General features: G+C 46.1%; 1 protein-coding gene across 2 annotated transcripts in view; it reads left to right on the top strand.

Annotated features, from left to right (window-relative positions):
- Positions 1 to 245: 245 nt before the first annotated feature.
- The window catches only part of LOC120948184 (uncharacterized), a 63,797-nt gene continuing 36,436 nt past the window's right edge, over positions 246 to 27,606 (top strand). For both annotated transcript variants that reach the window (XM_040364256.2, XM_040364255.2), the window contains exons 1-2: positions 246 to 363; positions 2,412 to 2,615. The gene's annotated coding sequence lies outside the window, so the exon portion shown is untranslated. The remainder of the gene's footprint in view (positions 364 to 2,411; positions 2,616 to 27,606) is intronic.

Below are 27,606 nucleotides of genomic sequence, written 5' to 3'. Positions count from 1 at the left end.
ATTTCTCTTAAGCTTTCAATTTGTTTTATTATGTTTCTTTTGCGTTTTTATTTTAGTTTTCTTTTTACGTTGTCGTTCTAAACTAATATTTCATGAAAAATACAGTTTCTTCACTTAATTCTATATTTCTGCATAGTCAAATTGGTGAGCAAGAGAGCCGAAATCTCTCCCACGGCAGCAACCCACCCAAGAGAGTGAGAGAACGAGCCCGCGAGAGACGGCTGGCAAGAGTGGATAGAAAAATCAACGCCAGCAAGCGACATCCGTGAGTTGTTGCGGCCTGTCTCAGTGAGTGAGTTTTCGTCCTGTTCGTTGGTTCGATCTGCGCTACCGCTGCGTTGGAGGATTTGTCTTCTGGCTGCTGTAAGAAGTGTTCCACCCTTTCATCGTACAAAACCCAACCAACCGCCACCCCCCCTGAGAGTGGTTGTGTAGGATACACCCTTTTCTGCCGCGTTCGTTCACAAAAGAGCGATTTGTTTCGAACTATTCCGCATCGTGTAGTGCGTTTTTGTGTATGGTACTTTAAACCTGAACAAACAGTGCTAGATCTCCAGCATCTTCTTCCAGTGTGTGTGTGTGTGTGTGTGCACTCGTGTGTGTGTTTGTGAGTGGGTGAAACGACAAAAGAAGGCAACGACACTGTGTACGGGACAGCAGCGTTCCTTATGTTTCACCTTTCGCTTAAAGACGCATAAAACTTCATAAAACCATGGGCAATACAGCAATACGCAAAGGGGTGCGGGAAAAGCAGAGACCAGAACGCAACGGCAAAAGACGCGGGCGGGAGGGAAAGGGACCATTTAAATGGCGTGTAAATGAAACGGGCTCGATAGCAGGAGGGTGTATGGACAGCACAGGGGAATTGTCTTGCCGTGCCATGTTGCCAACATTATAATGGTGTGGCGTTTTGTGCGAAGATGCTGTATGTGTGACACTGTGTGTAATCGATTATGTGTGTATTTACGTTCTCAAGTGCCAATGTATGTGTGTGTGTTTGTATGTGTCGCATTTATGTGTGTGAATGTGTGTGGAAGTAAACGAAACATGCCACAAAGCACAACGACGACGAAAATTGGACACAAAAAAAAGAAGCATAAGAAATAGCATAACACCACAGATACAGAAACAGACACGGTGGGAGGCGAAGCAAAAAAAACAAGCACACAAAAAGTGATATAATATAAGATGCTGATAGATCGAGATTCGGACAGCGAGATGCTGGAGAGCCAAGCATTGTCGTTAAAACACTTTTTGATAACTTCTTTACCCCATGCCACCGTAGTATTGGCTGGCAAATTTTCTTCCACTCTGCTTAGCCCAGACGCGATTCCGCCTAGCGAGTTCCAAAACGAGTTCCCGCAGAAGATGGTTGGATAATTTCCAGCAGCGTGTATGCAATACGCCGTTCCCAGTGCCATTGACCGATGAAACCAGTGCTTCCCGGGGCGGGTTTGCCCTGTGTCGCGTCGAGGGGTAAATAAACTCAATTGAGCGACGGTTGCAAAGGCCTAACCAGGGACCTCCAATAGGGGAAGGCAAGGAGAGGGTTCTATCTTCTCCAACTCCAATCCCCACCAGCGGTTGCCCGACTCTTTCTCCACGCCGTGTCATGTGGGGGAGAGAAAGAAAATGGAAAACTCTACTCGCTCCTCCAAGTGGCCGTGTGGCCGGCGTTCGTGTCCGTACCCGGGCTGTGACTTTCATTAATTGGATGTATTAATGTCAATAGAGAAACATTGAGTAGATTGCGGATCTAGCCATACCATGGGATGACTGTGTGTTGGTGTATGTGTACGTTTGTGTGTCTCATTCAGGCTTGGGAATAACGGTTTCTTGCAACGATTTGCCCTGCGTCCGATGCGCCCCAATCCGATAAGAGCTCCTCCCGAGCTACAAGCGGCGTGTGATACGCCGTGAACTGGTTCTGTCATTTCTGCACAACCGACCGCAAACAAACAAAAAAACAAAACCGGGACGCTAGCAAACTAGGGGACATAACTGTGCACCAGGAACCGGGTACGACGCTGGTGCGAAGACGGGTGCCGCAACGATTAGAGAGAAAGCCTGCTTAATCAGTGTTCGCCCTACGCCTGTGACGCAGCGCAAGCAACCCAGCACAGCCAGACAGGCGCACAAGCGATAACTCTGCTACGTACGGGGCAAGTGAGATGCAGTTCTTGCCAGAGTCGTACAAGAAGAACGAAAGAAAGAACCAATCGACAGCAAATACAAAATCTAACGCGCATTACAAAACCCGTATAGGAAAGCGGGTTTTTATTGCGTTATGAAAGTTTGGAACGGTTTTGCTCCTCGAACGGGTTTTCTGTATATTCTAAGAAGGACTGTACTGGGCAAAACACAAACACGCAAGTTATCCCAATACGTTTTTTTCGTTACTTTCTTTACAGTAAATTTTTCAGCCGTTCCAGTGTGTGTGTGTTTATTATCCAACAGGATAAATTATTGGTGAACAGAAAAAAAGGTGAAAACAGTGTTGCGAAGCGCTTGAACAGTGAACTTTGACTTTCCAGAAAGTCCGAAACTCCTTATCGGTGGCATCTTTGAGCCGGAGCAGCAAGAATCAACCCAACAGCGAACCTCATCGTGCGAAGGTGAGTGGAAAGGATAAGCGTGAAGACTGAACGTACTGCTGCTTTACCCAACCAGTCTCTTTCTCTGTTAACACTTCTGGAATATCTCTGATTTGGGCAAGATTGTCGCTTGCTCGAGCCGCACCAACAGTGTTCCAGTGCGTTGAGATTTTGAGCCGCCGCAGGATTTTCTTATGCCCCTTAACCACACAGTGCCCAGATTTAAAGTCCGGGTACCGTTGGGTTGTTAATAAATATAAAACAGGCCGTAAAATGGGTTTACGTTCCCAATACCCAATCCCTCCCTGCACGTTAAGACCCGTTGCTTGCAGGCTCCGGGGAATGGCAAAGACCTGTTTATATCTTGACACCTACTTGACTTGGCACCGAGACCTTGGCACTCTGGCCGGTGAAAAGTCGCATTAATCGGTGGCTAATTTTACGATCGACATGTGGTGTCGATAAATTTCCGAGGCCTCCCCTGCCGGTCACACCATATTCGAGGAGGCGAGGATTATAAACTGGATTATGCAGGAAAACTTTATCATTTTGCATTGGATTTTGCGAGGCGCCATATTGGATTGAATGAGTTGGTTGCAGCTTGCGAGGGAGAGAGAGAAAGATTAAATTCCCAGAATCAACACTTCAACTTCGACTCGGCACTAAATGTCAGGGTTGCAGCGCCTGTGTCCCAAGGGTTGGAAGTTCTCCAGTTTGGAGTGTGTTCTGCCCGATGTATCGATAAACTGGGGCGTGCAGATGTAAAACCAGTTATCCGTGCCCTGGCTCCTTATTTGGAATTCGCCACCCTCCCCAGTGGGCTGGCTGCTCAGACAACCCGATCAGAACGGATGCGAGCAGTTCGAACCACCACCACTCCAGCAGTTTGATGTATTCACCTAGTTAACAGTCAATATTTGAGCTATCGTAAACTTGATGAATAGCTAATCGGATGCAGAATCTTTAATCAAAAAGTCGTTTCCGGACTCCGGGTGGACCGCAGGACCGTAGCGTAGCCACCGTCATTGAAAAGACTTTTCGTCTCAAGAAGGTTACACAGCTCTGTTTACGGTGCCAGTTTAACCCCTCCCCGGGGGCGATCCTGGGTGATGCAAAGTGGCCGAGATTAGAATCTTTTTGCCGACTCTCTGCAGAAGCTAGGTCGGAAGCGCTTTCTGCGAAAAGTGGTGCATCGATTCCGTACCGAAGTGGGATCAATATTTCGTTTTCAATTTCCACTCGCCTGCTGGAAACCCAAGCACTCACTCTTGGCCAGGCATCTTGTTTGAACAGCGTTTATGTGTGTTTTGTGTTTCCGTGCCGGTGTGTGTGTGCTTTAGCCCTCGAGCACTGACATGAAGATTGTCCCTCGAGCGCGCCTCGGGGAGAACAGGCAAAAAAGGAAGCAATAAATCTGATTAGCTTTCGGAATCGAGCCACTTCAAAAAACTACTCTCCCGTGGCTAGTCTGCGTCCCACCGGCAGCACTGTGGCAGGGAAAGGGTTTGCTTCAACTAAAACCCTCCTTTTTCCGGCGTGATGGCGCTTATGAGCGTACGATTGAAACGAGGCAGAGACGCACAGGGGAAGTGCGCAATGCCAACGACACAGTGCCTTCACAGAACGCAAAAGAAAAGGACACGGAGAGAGCCCGAAGGGACGGACTGTTTCTCGAGATTGTACACTTGTGATAAGGTGCACGGATGTGCTGTGGATGGAAGTTGTTCGACGTACCGTGCCCTATACTCTCATGGTAGCCATTGTCCATAAAATCGATTCGATGCTGTGTGTGTGTTTGAGAAGTCCTGTCGCAGAGGCAAACGTGAGCAAAACTATCCAGGGGACTGTTTCGAGGCAAACTGTACGGCGCGCGAAAGCGCTTTCCGGTCGGAGATTAGATACGGTAGAGGGCGTGAAGGCAATAAGTGTAGTTTATCACAGCCCACACACTCACACCAAACTGCACTTACGAATCCTTTTGAGATGTGTGGACACGTTTCTGCCATCTATGAGCTAAGCATCGGGATAAGCGTGGTGGTGAGAAATCTGATCGGACATCGAATACATATTCCAGAACACGAACACTGTCTGTCAATGGATTGTTCATTGAGATTCTGCCTTACTGCCTTACTCCAATGCATATTTACTCGGCAGATTGACAGATAGAAAGAGCCTACCAGCCTCAGAACTTCCAGATATTGAACCAAACACCAATGTGACCCTTACCTTTGGAGACGTTGTTGTGGAAATGTTTCTATAGGCAATGGCCGAGCAAAATGAATCTGTACCAAGAATCAACGTACCTCGGCTTCATTGGAGTCTCCCACCCTGCCACAAGACGTGAGGATATGACTGACAGATTTCGTGCATCCAAGAAAACGCTGAACACGGCCAAGCATAAAAACCGAACAAACCACGTGAAGCGAAACTTCGATAGCTATGTTTTCCTCCCCAAGCTCCTATCCAATGCTCAAATCACCAAGAAAAACCTTCAACTAGCGTTCAATACTGTTTCAAGATGGCCTGAGCTGTTTCTGTACTCTCCTGTGACCGTCGTCTATGACATTCGCTAGCGCCTGTGTTCAGCCTGCAGGCACTGTTTCACTGCTCGTACCGATAGCCCTGTGCTGCTCCATGGCGCAACAGCAAAAGGAGGACGCAAAATCTCCTCTTGGCAAAATGTTCAATATTTTATATAAACTTTCTTCTTTGCTTCCATGCTTCCCCATTAAAAGCTGGAGCGAGGTTTGGGCGGTTTGTTTTGCTCCGTTTAAATTCTTAAGCCAAAACTTTATGCTTAAAAAAACGCACACACAACAACGACTTTGCAGATTCTTTGCTGCTGAATTTGCGATTGATATCGTCGATGTGTGTCCTTCTGTTTGTTGGTGGCCAAAGTACAAACGACAAAAAATCTAGCATGTTGTGCTATCTTTATTATTATTGCATACGGCGGACAAAACTTCATGGTTGCATAATGTGGCTTTAAAAAGTAAAACACTGTGCCACAGTAGCTGTCATGACAAAACACTTTAAACATGCTCAATTTCTCGCTTCTTTCTCGTTCGCTTGGTCAATCTAAAAGCGACGTAAAATGGAGAGTTTTTTTTTCTTTATAAAACATAATTTAAAACCCATTTCAAAGATTACTCAACAAAGTTGAGGCACACAGCCATTGATCCCCGGGTCGGTCTGTGTGCCCGGCAGCGCTTAAGCTTTTGCATATCCCACGCTGCGGTGGTCGATAAAAGATCCTTCCGCTCCTTGAGCGGTAGGATTAGGTAGGAACCTCCTTTAAAACTGTCCTCCTCTCGCTGACTTCCGAAATTATGCCACCATCCAGCCGTCCTGCCGTCCACAGCAGGGCAGAAATTACCATGATATTAATGCGTGTGGCAAGATGCCGCCACCGACCGACCTCCCCCCCCCCCCCCCCCCCCCCAAAAAGAAGAAACCACACCACAGCTTATCATGTCGCCTCGCAGTACGCTTTTCTTTCGCTTCACATTAGCATATGTTCTTCGCCTCAATGAAGCACAATAAGTCATCCTTTACTGTGCGTTTTTTTTATTTTTGCGCACGCCGAGAGTGGCAAGATTTTTGACGCATTTTTCATCCCCTGAACTCATCCGTCGTCCTCATATTGACGCATTAAAACATCGGCTCCGCGTTGACTTGGCGATTTTCTTTTGGTTGTTTACTTCTTTGTGTGAGTGGCTTTGTAGAAAGTTATCCAAAAACCAAGGTACTGTAGGATCTGACGAATCTTTTTAACGCCCTTCCAGCCAGCCAGCCAGCCAGTCTTCTGGACGTTTTTCCGTGTGGTCGTAAGGCCCGGTCGGCCCTGCAGCACCGTGGCAACATAGAGTAAGAGAGAGAGTTTTTGCGAGTTCCGCGCGCTGCCCGCGGCAAACTTTGTCCTGACTCTCTGCCAATTTCATTTATTTCTACACCTCTTCCACCTTTTTCCTCTGAGCTCCGAAGGAAGGAAACATTCTTGTTCGCTCTTACGCGTGGCGCTTGAAAGATACCTTTCGTCGTTTTTAATTCGTTACCGTCTCGTTCGCGCTCTCCAAGCAGCTGAGGCTGAAGCTTTAGTGCCCGCCGTAGGAGTCCTTGTGATGCTGCGATTACTTTGATCTGACCGTCCTTAATCTTCTGCTCTTTCCACGTCCCTTAGGCTGTGGCACTCAAACACACACACATACTAACAGCTTTCAGTTCAACAGAGCTTACAGTACACAGTGCAGAAGGTATGAAACATGCTTTGGCTCAATGTTTCTTGCACGTATTTTTCTCTACCCGCCTAAAGTCCATCAAAAATTTTCACAACTAAAGCCGTTACGCTGGTTACAAAAATGGACCGAGTTTTTATACCAGAAGATACTTGAGCACTTTTGTGGTTTTCTAGGCTTCATTTTCTTATCCCAACAAGTCGCTCAGCCCCGGCAAGTGGGAGCTCTTTGAGTGTGGTTTAAATTTCTGTTTCATACGTTAAGCTTCAAGTTAACCGTCGGCTTCAACAGAAACCATACCGCGTTGACTAAAGTTGTTCGTACAAAAGTAGCAAAAAAGAGCCACCCAAAAACATCCACAAAGAGCACGCTTCAATATCCACCTGTATCCTCCCCAGCAGAGAGCAGGCTAAAGCAAGCAAGATGTGTAAGTAATTGCACACCGTAGGGCGTATGAAATTGTGCTCATTTAACTCCCACAGCTCGGCAGAATCGACGGCCGGTAAGGGCCCCAGCGCTATCGCGCTATACCATTTTCAATCATGCTGCACGGGCCGGGTTTCCATCAGACATAAATATTGTGATAACTGTTGCCCGTTGCCCATTGTTTACACCGTCCCCGCAAACAGTGGCAGTCGCTAGGCCGTGGGTGTATCGAGTGTCTACAATATCCTGTCCACGGACAGCAAAGCATTAGATTGTGTGTGTGAGAGAGAGAGAATTATAAAGAGGGTGAATACTAAATGAGCTGCTGAAGTATGTACTTCATCAAAGAAAAATGAACCCCACCATCTTTGTCCAACACGGCGCTCGTCAAGCGGTAAAGTTGTCTTGAAGTTTACCTTCCAGCGGAGTTTCTCCAACCCCTCATTCTTTGCAGCTACCATCACTACGCTTGGAAATGGAAGTGACAGATCATTTATTAAAATTCTACCATTAATTTCTCTCCCAAGGTAAGAGACTTCTCTAGACCTCCACCGTTTCTGTTCCCCTCGCTGGTTTCCATTTACATTATCGATGGTGGAGAGCGCCAAGGAGTCGTGTTCTTTCCACGTACTACGCAGCAGATAAGAAACTCATCATCATCGTCGCATCATCCCTTTTTCACCTGCCCCGTAGTGCCGCTGGCATTTTGGAGCACAGGGAAAGACATCTTTGAAGTGAACTATAAATTTATTCACCTCTTCAATTAATCACCGATTCGAACGAGGTGAACTTTTGTGTCACGCTGGTGAGGTACGATAGCAATCGTTTGGGAGATGGTTTAAAGGGTTTTTTTTTGTAGAGACGCTCGATCGATTTGAAGATACCCCTCGAAAGGTCCTAAGCAAACGAGCGATGATAATGAAAATGGTTCCGTGGTTTATTTAGTCTCATTAAAAGCACACTATCAACGCATCGAGTAGGATGTGTGGAGCTCATTGCTTGCGTAACATCCTTTTCGTTTGAGTATATAAGTTGCTACAACACTCCGGGAAAGTCTCCGCACCATTAAACGGGTCAATAGGGTACACTTTTACGGAGCACCGCACACATCGTTTACGAGGGATAGTTTCACATTCATTCTCCCCAAAAATAGTTGCATCCCTCCCCGGCATGTGACTTTCATGTGCGAGTGCCGGTCAAATACCCAACCGGAAACACGATGGTACTTGCAAATGGGTTACGCTCTAAATCACTTTAACCGACTTGGTGCGACCGCTTTCGGCCCCTCTTTGTGTGTGTCTTTATCTCGGCACAATCTTCACCATCGAACCCGACCCTGCCATGGTTCACCGTACGTGACCATGATTGTGCATCGTTCAAGATGCACAGTCACGGTTTCGGCACGGCGGAACCGTCAAGGATGCTAACTGACACTTCTTAACGTAACGCTCCGTGCTCTTGTTAGCCGGCTGAGATGGGGTTTGCTGTACGGCGATGGGAGTGTTCGAGGGCGGATAATGGTCAATGGATGAGATGGCTCTCTCCATGTGTGAGGGTGTGTGTGCTTTACATTAGCGTGTTTCGGTAGGAAATGCAGCCCGGAAGCCCGGGGAGCCCAACACTGAAGGACAAAGCTACCTTAAAAGCTTCAATGGAGCATGCACACACACACCGACACATTTTTGTGCACGGAACCTGATGCTAACGAAATGGTATCTCTGGCTCGACATTCGAGGGGTTTCGGCATCGTTTCGGGAATGTTGAAGCGCTTGAAGCGTGTTATTCTTTCTTTGTTGTTCTCCCCCTTTTTCTTCCCCCACTAACAAGCAACCATTCTCGATGTCACCGAAGAAGTTGTTCTTTGCACGGGGTTGGATAGGTATTTTTGGAAACGATCACAAATGCCATCGCACACACTGGAAGTTTGCAAAAAATAACAAGCACTCGGCACACTACTACCGAAGAATAGGGCAAGATAGCAGCTAAACAAGGACGAATGTGTGTGTGTCTGTATGTTCTCCAGCGAACTACTAGAAAGAAGTGAACTCATCTGCAAGCATCCGGTAACACACAGACACACAAGTTGGTGTTACCTTTCTCGATTATAAGGGACCTCGCTTGCACGCCGTCCTGGAACGTTTTGGGGCCACTGCTACATGGGCTCCTTCATTTCGGCTCCAACGATCGGGACCGGTTCGATACGCACGAAAAGACCGTTTTTCTTGCTTGCACACAACGGGGCACTCTGGGACACCGGGACGATGAAGCAAAAACACACTGAGCTTCCATTTCATTTCTTTCGCCCCGGTTGTGCGCTTTTTTGCTGTGGCTCCGGCTGCTACGCTTTTCAATCCATTTCATCGCGTGGTCATTTTCCGTGGCAACATCCCCTGGTGGCCTGGCAATCAGGCCTTTTGTCGTACGACCAAGCAGGAAGAGGCTAGCCCTTTTTTTCTTACCCTTACGATGCTCCTTCTGGTCGCAAAAATCTTCGACCATTTTTGCTGTGCTCCATATCCCGGCACAAAGCTGCACGTGCACATGCAGGAGGAAATTGATTTTTTGTGTCCCAGTTTTTGCTTTGAAAGTACCCCCCCCCCCCCCCCCAAAAAAAAGGCAAAAGAAAAAAAAGGACGTACCAATCCTTTCATGCGTTGATGGGGCTTTTCGTTTTTGGCTGGCTGGTGCCCAAAAGCTCGAAGCCCAAGTTTGCGGTTGCTTTTGTTGAAACGATGGCAGTTGGTGCCGTGTGTCGGTGACAAGAACGATAAGCCCTTGCCGAACTTAAATGCTGTGTGTGTGTGTGTGTGTGTGTGTGTGAGTGTATACAGCTAAGTGATGTGCAAAACTGTGAACGTGGGTGAAGGTCCGATGCCACCTAGAACACATACACATATTAGTATAATAACGATTACGTTATTAATGATGATAAATTATCTAATTTTCCACTGGGACGTAATTTATGCCCGGTTCGGAGCCGGTTGCCAATGAGTGGTGGGACTGTCGGGTTTTTGATGCTCATAGAGTGCTCTGGTATGTATGTGTGTACGTGTTCCCTAGAAATCGAGAAACATCTTTAAGCAGCCCGAATTTTCTGGGCAAGAGTGGAGTTTGTGGAGTTGTGGAGTTTGAACGACACGAGTCATGCGTCACAAAGTGGTATGTTTTAAATCGCTTTTCATCCCTTTTTCTCATACAAATTGCTATCACAAACCCGTACACTAAACGATATACTCAGCAAAGAAGCTTTACTGGCTATCGAAAATCTTAAATTCTCGCTTACATTCGATCATTCGCTTTAAACCAGCTGCACTTAAGAAAATTAGCAAACAGAGCCCGCAGATCGGTTTCGTTTCGCCAACCCTCGGTGGCACACACCTCACCCAGCCCGGGGTGTTTTGGTCCCGGATAACTTTGTTGACTCCTCCACGCATGATCATAAATTAAATTGCTTTCCGCAGCGCATCCTCATAAATTAAAGCATTAAAACATGATTGCGCCCTATATTTACGACGGCCCCGCCGCTTGGCCGGCGGGCACAGTTCCAACTGCTATTCGGCGAACGGGTGTGGAATGGTATTTCGATCGTGATAAATTGATCACTAACTAAATAGAAACACTCACACACACACATACACACCCAGGGTCATATGTACAACAGCGGGAGCAACAACAAAAAAAATGGAGCAAAACGAATGGAAAATACGCGAAATGGATCAAAAATCGAACATGACGGTAACGCGCTGATGATGGTTCGATCCTGCAACCGGACCGTTGTCAAAGAGATAAGGACCCAACGAGCCGTGGCAAAAGCGTGGCGCGCAACGGTATAGGTTTTCTACGTTTCTCAGCAATAATCCAGCTCCCCCCCCCCCCCCCCCCCAAAAACCCATGATGGGCGTAGTGGGATAATTCGATTGACGTCAGCCCAGTGGCAGGGAGTCGAAGCATTCCATTCCCGCTGGTCCGTCGGAAAGGGCATAATTTGTTGCAGCACTGAGCAAATAATAGTAATAAAAAAACGGATACGCTGTGTATAAATTTCACTCAACCGCATCGAAAGGGTGATCGATTTTTGATATAAATTGTGGCACGGGCACGGGGACCAGCGGTGTCACCGGGAGTGACGGCAACGAGCCGTCAAAATCCCGTTCACATTGAGCGGAAAGCTGATCCGGGGGCTCCCCCGGATGAGCGGATTGGTATGCTTCCCGTGGTCGTGGTGGTGTCGTGGAATAAATAATAAAAATCTAATAATTATTCAAAAATTAAAATCGCCACCCCTCTCCTGGGCAACCATACCAAAGAGGGATTCTTGGTGCGGCCAGTGCAATCTCTCTGCGCCAAAAAAAAAAAACGGGTGGCGCGCACACACAAAGGGTATCGCATTACGTGACAACCGATGCAGGCACGTTGCCAAATTGAAAAACGCGGCTCATTGTCGTGTTTTTCCAACCCAGCTCCTACCATCCTGCTGTCCAATAGAATCGTGCACCGATTACGCCGTCCGGCACAGACCCGGGCCCAGGAATTCAATTTTCCGATCAGTCGGGTGGGCGAGGCGAAGGCAAGTCTGCTGACTCGTGGCAGCCAACCTGACGTGTGTGTTAAAGAAGTACAGGGGATGGGCTTTCTTTGTGGATGAATCATCAACGTCCTGTATGGTTCTCGTTTTTTTTTTATTCCTTTCTTATTGTCTATGTCCTGGACGTCAAACACAAAGAGAAGTTTGTGCTCCAAAGTGGTTGTAAAAAAATTGAACCGAAAAATCGAAATTATTTTTCCCCCACAAATCTGTCAGTCTGCGGGCGAGAAAACGTATCCATTACACATCCAACCAAGCGGGGGTTTGGCAAGTAAAACATTGGGGGTTTGGCGCTCGTGTCATTCTGGCCGGTGGCCTAACTTGCACCCTTGTTTGGCGAAACTACCGCAACAGCTGGGATCTTCTGGGGCGGCGATGAAGCGCGAAACTATTTTCCGTACTGTTTGATACCGCGGCTGCCAATTGGGAAAATGGTTCGAACGCATCTCTCACTCCCGGTGAGTGAGATGCAGCGTCGAGGAAGAGCGAGAGAGAGAGAGAGAGAGTACTGGTGGGAGATTGGGGAAAATTGCTGGCACGGAAAAGTGATACCAATATTAAAATAAATAAATTGCACGCGCATCCCAAGTGGCCGGTCGGCGCAAAGAGCTCCGGTTACAGTTACAGGGGAGCTTAGACGTGGGGCGACTCTGTGATTCGATTTAGCACCGACGTAAGAAGAATGCAATTTTTCGTTTACTTGCGGTAGGGTACGATCGATGCTGTTTTTTTTTCTTTTTTATGACAGCATGATGTCATCGAAGTTGCAAATAAACATGGTATCAAATGTTTTTTTTTTGTCGGACATTCGATGCGAATTTGAAACAAGTACATAATTTAGAGATTTGCTTCAGGAATTCTTTTACACAATCCATTCCGTTACAAAAATGGGAATCTTCCTTCAAAATGTGAAGCCAGGCTTAGTATTTCGTCAACATTTTCAGCCATTTTTTTCCTATAATAGCTCTCCATACTTTAATGGAAAGCAAATTATCTTCGGATTACTTATAATTCGTTTGCGCTAAACTACGAGCAATGCATCACAAGATCATTCTACGTCCAATGCCCAACCTGTCTGCTCGTCGGGGACGAGATGATGACTTGAAAGGCGCAAATATATCTGTAAATTTGTCCCGGTTCAACTCCTGCTAGCGGCTGCCAGCACCGTGGCATCGTGTCAAACGCCATTACGCTGACAGATCGGATGACAGTCGGAAAATGGAGTGTCTCTATCATCATCCGCTTCTTGCGACACTTATCCTCCTGCTCCTCGGTGGTTTCCACCCAGTACGTGGCCGTAAAAAGAAAAGCAAACAAGGTAATATTATTGAATCGAAATGATTTTCAACCTGTCAGAGAGAGTGATGCAGCGCGCTGCTGTTTTGAAAAGTTTTGATTTGTCTTCCGCTTTTCGATCGATAAAAAACGACGTTACAGGAAAGCAAGACAAAAAAAAGTGCTCGCACGTGTACCGGCACATAAGGGAATTGAAAAACCTCCACCATCCTCCTCCCAGATGCTGTTGTGTGTGTGTGTGTGTTTTGGGGTATGGGACATTGGAAAAAATGGTGGAGAGAAATGAAATGAAAAGTCAATTTCGAATGAAGTAGTCCCGTGGGAGCTGGCACTCTTTCCGGGAAGGACAAGTTTGCCGAGCCAGCAATTAGCAACGGATACACGCGATTCGGGGCGGCATTGTGAGCGGTGTGTTCGGGGCATAGACACCGGAGAACAACCGGCAGTAAAAGCAATAGGGAAATTTATAGACACAACAACAAAAAAAAAATAATCTGAAACATTGTAATGTTGTGCAAGAGAGAGACGTGGGATAATTTGATTTGGGAAACTAAGAGCTTTTGGAGTCCATTTTCTGTTTTCGTTTTTCATGCCAGTAATAGACTGTAGAAGCAGTAGTAGCTACAGTAAGAGCAAAGTTTGGATCCTACCAACTGATGCTTAGTGTGTGCGTTAGTCCATTACTTGACGTCTCTCTTTATCTTGTGACATTTACTTTTAATTCGCTCTCGATGGGCTATCATTTACAAACGGATTATATGAAAGTAGAACTCCAACCGTGTGTCATTTGCGTGTAATGAATCGTTGAATTAATTCTTTCAAATATTTGATTACAGCAGATCAGCTTTGGTTTCATTTTAATTGGATATAGACCAAAATACTCAGAGGTAGCTCGATGGTTCATTCGACAGAAGCACCGGTTCCTACAAGTTCGGATAGGATAGATTCTTATTCAGACCGTTCTCTCGTGACAAGGACTGACTTTTCGATATACACACAATACACAATAATTCTATGAAGTTTGTAAAACACCCGGCATGACCGAGTACTATCAAGAACCAGAGCAAAACAATGCTGCTATACATGCATTTTGATGTTACACAACCTTTAGTAATAAACATAAAAAACTGTTGATAGTATGTTTTGAATTCAGGTGTAATTTTTTTCATTTTTTGCACATTAATGTGCAATGTTGAAAGTATTATTCTCCCATGAATTTGTACGAAGTTTTATACATCGTATTTTTTTTAAACAATATTCAATACTTCTCACAATACACGTGTCTTTATTATGATGCCTTGAAATGGATTTCGATATTGCCATTACTTCATCCATCGTCATCGACAGCACACTACAATGGTCTAAAACTTTCACTATGTGTGTCTATAAATCTAAAACGTCTCCTCTTTGCCATAATACGACATCAGAACGTGTTAGACACTGTACTGTACACTGTACACCAACTTTTATGGGATCTTCAACTCCAACGCCTAAGAGTTTGCAAAACGACCAAACTTTGTCCACTAGCCACGACCGGTGATAAAACCGAGCAGCGCTACTTTATGACTTAAAATCACAGAACGTTTCCTCTCCCAAACAATTTCACTGCAGACTTCCATCCCCATATATCCCGCAGCATCTCGGGCATCATACGTGACGCCTCCAATCTGCGAATTATCTCGCCGTCAAATGTATTGTAGCCTAGAAAAGGCTCCCAACGCTCTCAACAAATATCTATGTATATATGAAGCGGATACGACAAATCAGTCCAACTGCCGGAGGCACAACGAAACGCCCAGCAAACCTAACGCCTAGGCAACTTCATCCGACACGCTGAAGCCTAAACCCGTCAGGCAAAACGTTGCGGTACGCACACGAAGGGGGCACCGCTTTATGGTTCGGGTTTTCCTTCCTTGGGCGCGTCCTTGGGCTGTAACGGATCGCCATTTTTCCAAGCCCCGCTCCGGAACCGGAACAGGGTGGGGCCGGCCACACTGTTTTGTGGTGTTTGATGCTTTCTTTTTGTGGCTTTTTTATGTTTCTTTCTGCGCCGGTGCCTTACGCCTCGACTTTTTCCCGCTTTATTTCGAGGATGTTGATGATGATGGAACGACGGCAAGTTCCGCTGCCTTTCCCTAAAGCGTGCGGGAGGAAATACGAGAACTGCTCTCGCTTTACTCAAATTGTACACCCTTTTTGGGGTGCTTAGGGATGCCTTATTCTGCTGCCCTTACTCCCCAGAGGCCACGGATGTACGGCTGCTCGGTGCTCCCACTCAGTGAAGACCAAACAAAAAAAGGAAGCAGCAGCACCGATCTGCCGTAGCTGATGATGTAATTTTCGGATCATTTTCACTCGCGTGAAACTTTCGCTTCTCACATTGCCGAAGCCGGAGAGTGTTTTTCTTGCGTTGCTTCTGCCCACTCCTGTGCGGCTGCCGCTTCCCTTGGATTCAATACAAAACGATACTCGGATAAGCAAAGCAAACGCTACCCAACGTTTGCACGAGATCTCATATTGTGGTTTTATTTTGTACTGTAGCTCTTTTTTTCCTCTTGCCAACTCCCAGTCGGTATAAGCACGCACCGCCCAACAACAACCTACATGCAAAATTCCAACACCCTGCCCAACATCCACTCACCCTGATGGAGCCGTTTGGTGTTGCCAAAAAGCATTCGCATTCCCAGGTTTCCGCCCACGGCATCCAGCAGGGCACAGCGGCAGCCATGGAGAGATAGCGTGCCCCTCTTCACCGTTTGAGCGGATAGCCCAAATTGGGAGGAAAACTTAACGATCTGGGAAAATTCAGTTAATTACCAGCCTGTCAGTTCGGCACGAAGCGCTCTCGTGCGCTGTAGCAAAAGACGTGCGCGCACACACACACACAGAGCACCGAACTTTGCAATGGGTGGTGTATTATTTTTCCTACGTATTTTCTTCCATTTCCAGCTTCTTTGCTGTTGTTGTTTTTTATCCTGTTTATTTACTCTCGCACGCTTTTTCCCTTCACGCGACAGGAGGAAACCCTGAAACCGATCACAGTTCGTATACGGTTGGAGGGCGGAGCGGGAAAAGAATAATATTTGGCCACCAACAACGAGCAGCAATACAAAAAAAGAGAAGTGGGATAGAGCCCTAAATTAGTCGAGCTCGCGCCGCCGAACGCTACTTTTCGAGCGGCTCATTATCTCAATCTCGCAAGTGAAGAACGATAATGCCCGAGACGCTGGGTTTTGGGGCTATTGCTGGAGGCTAAATTGGGTCAGCAGGTTTGATGACGCTAGAGCGTCGAGATTGGCACTCCAGCTCTTGCGCCAGTGAATTTTGTTTGGTTTCGAAATAGAGCGCACCGAGTTTATTTGAATTTCATGGCGAAGAAATTAACTTAAAAACGCCTAGCCTGCGGTAGTTTAAGGCTTTGCGCTCTCAAAAGCATCGGGCACGTGCCCGTGTTTTGCATCATAAATAGCTAATCAATCCATCGGGCAAAGTCGACCTTTGCCCTCCCATGCCCTCCGGGTGAGATGCTGACGTCGAAATCCTAGCACCTTCTTGCGCCCGTTCAAACAGGCGGTCCTATTTTTATACGGTGAAGATGGCTTTGCAATAAAAATAAATGGTGAATATATGTTTCTGTAATGCGATTCTGTAGCCCAAAAGCGGAACCTTTGTCCTGTGAAAGGTTTCCTTTTTTGTTGTTGTTGCTGCTGGGTTCCATCGGCATCAATCAATAAGGGAGACATTTCCATCGACAGTGATGCGGACCCTTTTCCAGCAGGTGGTCCCCGGGCATACAATCAGCCAACCCTAGGCCGAATGGAGGCTGGTGATGATTTAATAACAACAGCAAAAATATGAAGAAGGAAATATCCTTTTCACCTTTTCGCCCGGTTGAAGGAAGAGCTGTCGAAGAAAAGAAGGGTGCATTGTGCACGCGTGAAGGTTTGAATAAATTTCGCTTTATTTGACTGCTCTTCCACGTATTTGGGGAAAAGGTTCTGCTTTCTTGGGAAAAATTAGGCAGGTTGATTTATTCCGTTCGGCACTAAACTGTGACACGCTGGAAAGCGCACAACGGATAACATCAACAAGTGTGCAGTTGATTAAGTAACGGATTAATAACCATTCTCAAATACCGCCCCGAATGTGCCCCGAAGCGGTCCGTTCTGGGAACGTTTTAGGGTTTAGGAGCTGCCGCTAAACGGAACGTTTCTAGTGGTACGGATGGTCCTATTTTGATTTAGACTCTATTAGGGACGAACAAAATGAACTCACAAAAAGTGTGCTTTTTTAATACAAAAATGTATTGCTTGGACGGTAAGATGACTGGTATACGCGATTGGTATATCTTAAGAATACGCTCACTGTACATTGGTGATTTTTTAAGTGGTTAATGTAATGAAATCAACAAATTTTCTGTAGAATTGCTCGGTTCATTAATTAAGGCACCACTGAATCGAAGACTTTTTCAAAGATTCTCAAAAGTTTCTCATAACGATATTGTCCCAACTACTTTACAAACTTTGAGAACGTAATTTTCTCAAAATCATTCGTTTAGAGTGACTGAGCCTGAGATTTAGAGTGTTTGCTGAATGTTTTACATTATGTTCCTCTAGCAGCTCCATGTAAGCAAACCAATCAGGATGTTAAAAATCATCATCAAAACAGAAGAACACGCTGGAACGGAACCCGAATCCGGACAGTTGAAGAAGAATTTCTCTTCGTCAATGAATTCTACACCGCTGGAATCCATTGAAATCCGTGTCTCGCAAAATACTTTGCCAAATTTACACCCACCCATACAACGGTGCCATCCTTTGTGCAACATTTCGTACCATCCTTTGTGCGATGGATTCCCGTAGTTTCAGTTTCCAATTTTTCACCGAAACGATTCCCGTCCTGGGAAGTTAATTATATCGGCAAATTGTGTCGTTCTGTTCTTCCTTTCCTTCCACGAGTTGGCGCCCAGCACCGAGATCATAAAGGAAATCCTTCCGCCACGGCTATTGTGTGCTGCTGGCTGCAGAAGCCCCGAACGTGTGCCACACCATCACCGGTTGTCTGGCGCCTTTCATAGTGCAGGCGAACGAAACAATGGATCGGTGGTGCCGGTTTTGAAACATCCAAGCCGACGACAGCGTCACGCGTTCCGTTTCCATTTGTGAAACTCCAACCCCGTGGCGGGGGGTGTGAAGACGATGAAGGTTTCGGGTGCCGATTTATGCGCTGATCCCTTTTTGCATGATTCGTCGCTCATAAAACCCTCGTCAGTTACCGTAAATCTGCTGTCGACAGAATGTCTTAAAATTCTGCACAAAATGGAACCGTACCGTCAGGAGGAGAGCCACAAGGGCAGCGTTGGTCTCCTGTCTCTCTCTCTCTCTCTCTCCCCGGGGAGCAAAATTGGGTGGAAGAGATGGAGGCAGATTTCCACTGCATTCCCGGGCTTTCATTCGGGCACGTGCAACATCTTTCTCCTCCCGACCCCTTGGTGGCGTTAAAAAGGGGGTTTGGTCGTTTGCCAATATTTCTATCCTGGTGACAATTTGCATCCGTTTTTCTTTTCGCCTGCCTGTTTCGGTTGAGATCCGCACGCGTCAATCTAGCAGCCCGTTAGAAAGAATTTTAAACCATTAGTAAGAAAGAGAGAGAGAGAGAGAGAGAGAGAGAGAGAGAGAGAGCGAGCGCCCGAGCGTGTGGGTGGGAGAGTTTGTGAGTCTCTGGCGGAAGAAACTGCCAGGTACATACGGCAAAACATGTTTCATTTCCGTTCCTGGTGAGCGGGTCGAAACAAAAAGATGCGAATCAACGGGAGATCAATAAATATCTTCTGAATGGGGATGATGGGACGTTCAATTTCGGCTAGTGATCGAGCAGAAAGGACGTAGGCTATGAAGTAATCAATTCTGCATTTTATGAAGATGTGGAGTCAAAGGAAACAAAGAAGTATTTCGTTTCACACTTGAAGCTAGATTTCCTGTTTGTTGTTTTTATTAAGTCAAAAAGACATACTCTATCTTTTTTACTATATTAAAGTTATAAAGTCTTGTTTTATAGCTTGTAAGTTTGGAGTGAATTTTGAAGTTGTGATTTTTGTTTTAAAAATTTATTAACGGATTATTCTATTTTTTATTTATTAAATTTTGTTTCATGCAGTTTGAAAAACATCATTGAGCAATAAAAGTATTTTATGTATTTTTTTGTTCTAAAATCTCCCAACCCAAGCATAAAAAAAGTCAATGCCTAATCCTTGCAAAGCACAACTTCCCATGAGGCAAAAGAAACATGTTTGTGCCATCCGAAAGACAGGTATTTTTAGCATTTACCCCACCTTCACAATCCAGGTGGGGTGAGGCAACTGGAGACAAGGCACAACGACGAGCTACACCGTGCTAGACAATTGACATTGTCTCACCTTTTACGAGCTTTGTTTCGATGCACACACACAGCACCGGAATTGCTTCCCGTGCAGACAGACGAACCGAGTAGTAGCGTCGAGAGTTATTAAGCGGCACTTTTGCGACGGATTATTATTTTCCTACGCCACAGCACAACATCACCCCGGAATTACCCGGGAAGGGGGCAAGCAGCCGGCGCAAACGAGGTGCGAGAACAAAGCATAAAACTCTTTTCACTTCCTTCTGGGAAAACATAACAACAACAACAACGACGACGGAGTAGCGATGAAACAACAACGGCGGAAGTTGACAGATAGAAAAATATAAACCATCCACCCCAATGCTCCCATTCTTTATTGTTCTGCGTACTTGCACATAAACACACACACACACACACACACACACACACACAGAAAGACGCCCAACTCTAGCACCCAGCAATACATCATTCATCATTTCCGCCATGGTCGAAAGCTTTTGCAACTTTGCCCGATGAAAGACGGGCGTAGGAAGCTGTGGAAGGAAGCCCACACCCGAGAGAGAGAACTCCCCAAAAGCAGATGGCGACGTTTCGTTTGCTGTTTGTCGAATTGTTGGGCGATGAAACAAAAGGATTGGCAAATTCCGGTGAAGCCTACCTTTTGGCAAAGGAGTCCAGGGAGCGGGAGTTAAACTTTTCTCGGCTCCACACGCACTCCCCTACCCCCAACCCCCCAGTCGGCAGTTCGACTCGGAAAGAAAAGAGAACTGAACTGAACCAAAGCCTGTTTTTAATGCTTCACCGCGCTCAAGACATTCGAGGGCGAAAAAGGTTGGGAGAAGTAGGAGTTGGAGGATCTTTCCCGTGAAAAACAATGCCCTCAAACCATCCCCTCCCTCCCTGCAGCAAATCCTTGACAGCTATTGCCCACAGAAAACACAACACAACAGTCACAATAGCAGAAAGGGAAACAGGGTGGCACCTGCTGCACCGATCAACAGCCACACCACACATTACATTGGAGAATGGGAGGAGGAAGGGGGGGGATGATATTGTTAACATTGTGTTTGTTTCTTGTTGCTTCACTGCTCGCGCCCCAAAAGCTGTCGTTCTGATGCCTTGCGCCTACTTCAGAAAACCCAGCCATCCTTGGGTAAGGCCGTGCCGAGAGTTACGAAAATGCTAAAACGGGATGAGTTGAGGGCGTAAGTGGCACATCAACAACACAAGCACCAGCAGCGTATGAATACAGCGACCGGGAAAATAGAGAAAATCGCTCAAGCGATGTTAAATTGAAATGTTTGCATTTGCTTACGGATTTGCCCCATTGCACAGAGCAGCAAAGCAGCCTAGCTCCCGAAGGAGTCGATCGTAGTTATGCACTGTGGGGAGGGCAAAAAAAAGAGTGCTCCAACTTACCAAGCGTACAAAGTGATTAAATACCAACCACCCCCAACCACTCCCAATCGTACCGACAAACGTGTAAAGGCATGCCATGAATATGCGAACGAAATGTCACCATTTTCTGCTGGATCACTTCCATCCCTCCCCAATGGGAACGCCACGACGCCACGGCAAAAAGGACATGCAGATTGTGCCCCGTGCTTCCCGGGTCTCATTAAAAGTTTCCGGCTCGTTTGCTCTTCGACGGGTTTGCACGGACGAGATGGCTTTTAAAAGACATTACACATTCAGCGACCCCTCTCGCACGCTTTCACCTTCTTGCACGGTACATTGAGCTGCAATGGCATTCTGTGGCATATTTCCATGAGTTAACATTGCCGAGAAATAACTCTCGTTTGCCGCTTGAGAGGAAGGAAGGATGAGGCTGTCCCCTCTCGGGATGATGTCATCTCGGTGTAGTATAAGCAGATCGGGACGGATAAATGAAGGCCTGTAATTAATCCTTCCTTCCAGCAAGATATTTAAATTAAATCTTCAATTTATTCCGCCGTTTTCAAGTCTTTCAGTTGGGTGTGCAACATCGTTCCTACTGCTGTTTGCCTGCTAGCCTGGCCAGCCTGACTTTATTGATGCATTTCAGAAGTTTAATAAGTAGGGCAATTCATTAATTTGTGGCAGAGATGCAATCACCGGTCTTTCGTAGCGCAATCTTGTTTATCATCTTGTTAAGCGAACAATGATACAAAACATTGCAACTGGAAGGTCTTCTGCTAAATTACCCGACCCAAACCCGAACGCTGATTGGAGTTCGATGCCAAACAATTGCCTTAACGACGGTACACCAATCTACTCAACTAGTTCCTCCAAACAACAGAAACACATTCTCCTACATCCGCTGGGACTTGCTGCCGTCCAGGCAACAGCACAGGACACCAAATGTGGCCCAATAAAATTGGTGACCATTTGTCTTGCTGCACTGCTGGCTGCCCATCAAGCAAGAGTGTCGACGTTTCGGTAACCTTATTTTTTTTTTGGGCCGGGTGTAGATCTGACTTTTGCGGAGGTGGAAAGCCATAGTAACGAACACTCTCGGACAGCTAGATGCCAAAGATTCCAATAACATTCGATGGCACGATTGAACAAGGACGTCAAGATCGAGCTAGTGGTGTAGGTGTGTTGGTACGTATGCTACTACACGATAGCCAACGTCTAACAAGCGAGATGTCTTAAGACACAAGTAAACTGAAACCTCCCAAGATGCCCGCCCCTGTAGCTGTGAGCTGCTCGTGTACCATAAATCATTTCTGCAACTAAATAAATCTCTGCCAGCGGGACCTGCCACTCGCTACTATACCTCGCGCTGTCCACACTTTCCGTGGACTAAGTTCTTTCACAGTAGCAACAGCACACCCACTCGCACATGATGGACGACAGATGCGGAAGAGTGTGCTTTGGATGGGGAAGTGGAACAACGGGAAATCTAAGCTGCCAAAATATAGTCGTGCCAGTTTGACAAATTCTCAGCACACCATATCACGGGAAAGAAACTTCAAGGCATAAACGCACACACGCAAAGAAGTAGCAGAAGCTGAGTGAGAGAGAAGTGAGGTTAGTTGCGGCCAATACAAAACCTACTCGCTTTCTTATGTAAGGATTACTTTCCAAGAAGACATTTGCTTTACGGCGAACTGTGATTTCTGTTAACTCTAGAGAACGCTCAGAATTTCTCCGAAAAACAAGCCGCTTGATTACGAACCTTACACCCCAAAGTCCCAACCAATGCCACAAGAACATCGTGAACTTCCGGACCCAATTTTTACTCTACACCGAGCCCGAGTTTGTAGTTCCAACAAAAAAGGTCAAATTTGGCGGAGCATGATATTTGTATTGTTTGGCAGAAAAATGGTGCATAGTTTCTTCGAGTTCTCCTTGTATTTCCGGCAAGCATACCGGACAAGATGGTTTTGTGCACTTAATTTTACCTCTTATTCTACGTTGGAAAGAAATCAACTGGAAGGCACGTCTCTGATGTTGGGAAATAAAAAAAACGGGAACGCTTGAACGTTGAAACTCAACTTGCAAACTCCCTCTGCTCTGCACGGTTACGTAGTGTTCGGCTCGTCTTGGGGAGTTGTTGGAAAACTAATGAACCGTTATCATATTTGTGCCACTTTTTACCTTCACCGCTATGCTACCGTCGCTGTGTGAACTTGCAGAAAATTCGTAAGATTGACGTCACCATCTATCGTCTCCTCGTCCGATCAAGTGAAGCGAACAAAAGCCGTCCATAACTCGCTGTGTATGGGTGTCTGTGTGTGTGCCGTAATCTGGAAAATGGCACCACACTTTAGAGAAATGGTGGTGCCATGAAAATATGGCGACCTTCCGGCGCACACGTTGCCCCACAAGGGACGCTTGTGAGCTTTTACGCACCCGACCGAGAGTGATTTGCGCTCGAATAAACCTGATTTGCGTGGCGCGTACCCTCACAAACACACACGCGTGCGGTACGGTGTCGCCGTCTGGTTTGGCCTTGGCCGCTGGCAATCCGGCACCACGGCGAACGGTCCATTAGCTCGATGGAATCGAAAATGACGATTTTTATGACACTCGCACAATAAAACCGTCTGGCACCGGGAGCGCTTCCCCATGCAGATAGCCCGTGTGCTCCGGAGCATCTCGTGTGCACTTGCGGATGGATCACTGGAATGTGTAAACATGTCGCAGTATTTATGATAGCAATGGTTGAGAAAATGTGTGCCTCACGATGCTAGTCAAATTTGAAGATGGCTGGGGTGGGAATTTGATGACAAAACAAAATCGAAGATATACGCGTTAACACCTTTTATGTGCAGTGAATATTGGTAATCGGTTGTGAGATTGAAGGTTGGGATTGAACGAGCCTTGTGAATTAGGTATGCATAACAGCACACTATCCGTGTCGCGATGCGAGGTATATGGACAATTTTACAAATCAGTTGCGGAGCTGCATTGAATTTGAATTTTGCTGAGAGTAGTTTCGTTTCATGTCGTCGTTTGTAGACCTTGATTGTGAAATTGTTTACTTTTTGTGTGATCGCTCTTTACGCAGGCCATGGTTTGGTAGACGGTTATAACACAGGAGCGGTTTTGGGACCATTAGTGTATTTTAGCTTCGTTCATTGCATAGTTTTTAAATAGTTTAAATACAGTGGAACACCGTTTATCTGAGCACATCGGGACTGAGCCAAGAGTTTGTATTTGACTGTCATTAGTATACTTGATTTGTGATTAGTATATTATATCATTGTATATTTGGAGCGATCCCGTGGTACAGTTGTCAACTCGAACGACTAAATAACATGTCCGTCATGGGGTCATGGGGTTAAAGCCCAGAATGGACCGTTCCCACGTAGCAAGGATTGACTATCAGGCTGCGTGGTAATGAATTATGTCTCGAAAGCCTATGCAGGCGTCCCCCGAGTTACGACCCCCTCGAGTTACGACGATTCGCAGATACGACGATTTTGATTATGACAGTTAAAAGTTGTCATTGACAAGAAATTGATGTATTTTTTTGAATATCTGGGCTGATAACCGTTATACATACATTTCCAAAGATTCCACAACTACCCTATCTTGAATATCTATATTGTATACGGTTTTTAAAATATAACTATTACATTATCGAACATTATTTTAAATAAAATACACGATATCATAAATTCCAACTCTTCAACTTCGGTTATAAACTTTAAATTCATAGATATTCGACATACGACTTTTTCGACTTACGCCTTGCTGTGGGACATTTTTTCGGTCCCAAATACAGTCGTATCTCGGGGGACACCTGTATAGGCCGGCATGTCCGCGTAGGACGTTACGCCAAATAGAAGAAGAAGTAGTATATTTAAAATAGTATATTGACAAATTTCTTTATGATATGTAATATTGTTATAATTTTAATGAACAAAATTTCTTTTTTTACTTCGAAATTTTAACAGCAAAAATAAAAAGACATCTGGACATACGGCACCTGGTTAAACAGTGTTCTAATGTCAACAAAAACAGTCAATTTTATGTGCAAATTGCATACTTTTTGCCGATATACAAGCTTATTATTAGCAAGTTATTTCCAAATGCAATAGTTAAGCCATGTAGGGGTATGTTGGGGGGGGGGGTAAATGACGATCTTCTCAGCACAGTCTTTACAACCTCGAAATTTTATATTTTAAATTAGTCTTGATGTGCCTTAAGGTATATTATAGCTGGCAAACGTCCATAATTATGTTTTGTAGTTGTTGTAAAACAGTTTGCATACCTTCAGGAGCTCAGAATACTTGGTGCGAGAGCGCAGAAGCTCCATTCTACATTAATTTTAATTTAAGCATCATTTCCGAGCCTTACAATTGATAACATCACAAAACCAGCACCAGCAACAACAAAATCAACAGTTCGACAGGTGTAACAGTTCCTTTTTTTTTTAATTTTGCTACCGCCGTCCCTTAAAAGCCTCACAAATTCATCTGTCCCGGCCGAAGGCTTTCAGCGGCATTATGCGTGGAAAGTCCTATAGAAAGCTTACCAGGCGGAACCAGACCCACGGTAGTGGTGGTGCAACGCAATGATAAACCAACATTTCGTTTGGGAGGTCGAGAAAAGAAAAAAAGATTTATCCCAACAAACGGTTCCTTGCTTCCCCTGCTTGATTTTGCAGTCCCTTCGCTGCACATTTCCCTTGCGAAGCACAGCGATTGTGTCCTAGGGCTAATGGAGGTAAACAATTTGGAGCATAATTTATCATCTCGCACTTGACAGCTGCGACAACCACACCGTACCCTTATCACGGTGATCGGTTATCGTACTGTGGGTCTATCTGTGTGTGTGTGTGTGTGTGTGTGTATGTGTGTGAGGCAAAGGAGAAAAAAAGCTCAAATACAGCACGTTGAATGCCAAAGCTGTCAATTTTGCCTTCCGAATGAGGACGAAAAAAAAAGTTTCCAAGAATCGTTTTGCTTATAATAGGTAAAGATTTTTAGAATGATTTTGCAACACCAAAAAAAAAACATTACCATTAAAGTGTGACAAACGCGCGCGCAAGTAGGCACAAAACTCCCGCTCGACATCGAAATTTAACTTTAAATCGTGCGTTATCATTCCTCCTGGGAAAATGGGGTGGAAACGTTTTATTTGCCGAGCTTCTTTCTCAGTTTAGCTTACATTTTAATTTTCCATCCTCCCCACATCCGGCCAACCACCGAAACAGCGGAAGTGAAGCTTGGGATGCGAAATTTTGCGAAATCGTATAACCACCACCGGGCGCAACGCCAAAGAGAGAGAAAAAAAGCGCATAGCAATATTTACAAATTTACACTTCCCGCGCGTCCGGTTGCGAGTTTCGGAGTATCTGTGTTTGTGTGTGTGTGTGTGCTTTTTGGTTGGCCCATTCCAACTCCCTTCCGATGCACCTCTCCTCCCTGCGCGGGGTACCCTTTACACGGTTACCTAATCAAATTTTGCGTAATTAAGCGTGAGCGACAGGCAGGCCGCGTCCGGACGCTCGCCAACCGGCATGCAGAACACGTACGCGCACAGACCGCCATGAACCAATCACAAACAAACAGGCAAAAAAATGCACAGCCGAATGATAAACAATTTTATGTTTTTATCGACCCTCTTCTACCATTGCCCTCTTGGGTATGGTCCCCTCCCTTTTGGCATCCGGTGTGTGAACGGACCAACGAACGGTCCCCGAGTCTTTGCGGCCGGACACTGAATTAGTGGTAAATTGGCATCCACAGTAAGCGAACGGGGGGAGGGACGATACAGTTGCGGGTTGAGGCACGATAGCACGTGTCTTCGATTCTGTCTTCCATCTTACACCTTCTACCATTCGTGATGGTGACGACGAGGTTGGTTCGTTATCTCGCGCGGCTGGGAGCGGGCCACAGACACAAGCCCGTGAGCACCCGGAGGCACATGCCATGAAAGCATAATGAGAACGGTTCCCGCGCGCACATCACACGCCGGAACCGCAACACTCGATTATTGATTACGCGCTTACCGCCTCTCCCCCCAAAAGCACCACACCGGAAGCACTTTCGATCGATCACTTTGGGCGGCCAATTGACGACGGTGAGGCTCGATCGGTGCTTCGCAAATGGTGCAATCGGCCCCTTGGGAGCGAGCAACAGGAGGGAGAGAACGGGAGAGAACGGGAGAGAACGGGAGAGAGGGACACTCATTCCGTTGCTTTACCTTTTAAAGAAAGGGTGTTGGGGTTCGGACGGTTTTCACTGGGGGGTGGGGGGGGGGCGAGACGAGCAATAGCTTAAACGCTCCTCGCCATCTTCTGTAGCCTTTTTAGGGGGGAATGCGCGTAATAAAATAAATACAATTAAGGGACCTTCACAGCACAAAAGATTCCTTTAGGGTATGCGAAGAGCAACGGGAAAGGAAGGAGGAAAGGAAGGTTGATTTGCTACAATCGTCTCCCTCACTCCTTCAGAAACGGTCGTTTGCTTGGGGTTTCTGGCGCACCGTTTCCGGAAAATACGCCAAAACTGAAAATGGACTCCTTCCTCTGCTTCTTCCCGCCTTTCCATCACGAATTCCCAAACCGATCGCGTTGAGTATGTGTTAATTGGATTTAGGGACGTTCAGCGAGCATAGACACACACACGCACGCACGCACTTGAACAGAACAGAA

This window comes from Anopheles coluzzii, chromosome 2, assembly GCF_943734685.1.
Source record: "Anopheles coluzzii chromosome 2, AcolN3, whole genome shotgun sequence".
NCBI classification, from domain to species: Eukaryota; Metazoa; Arthropoda; class Insecta; order Diptera; family Culicidae; genus Anopheles; species Anopheles coluzzii.
The sequence above is the reverse complement of the archived record's forward strand: the minus strand, read 5'-3'. Positions and strand labels throughout refer to the sequence as shown.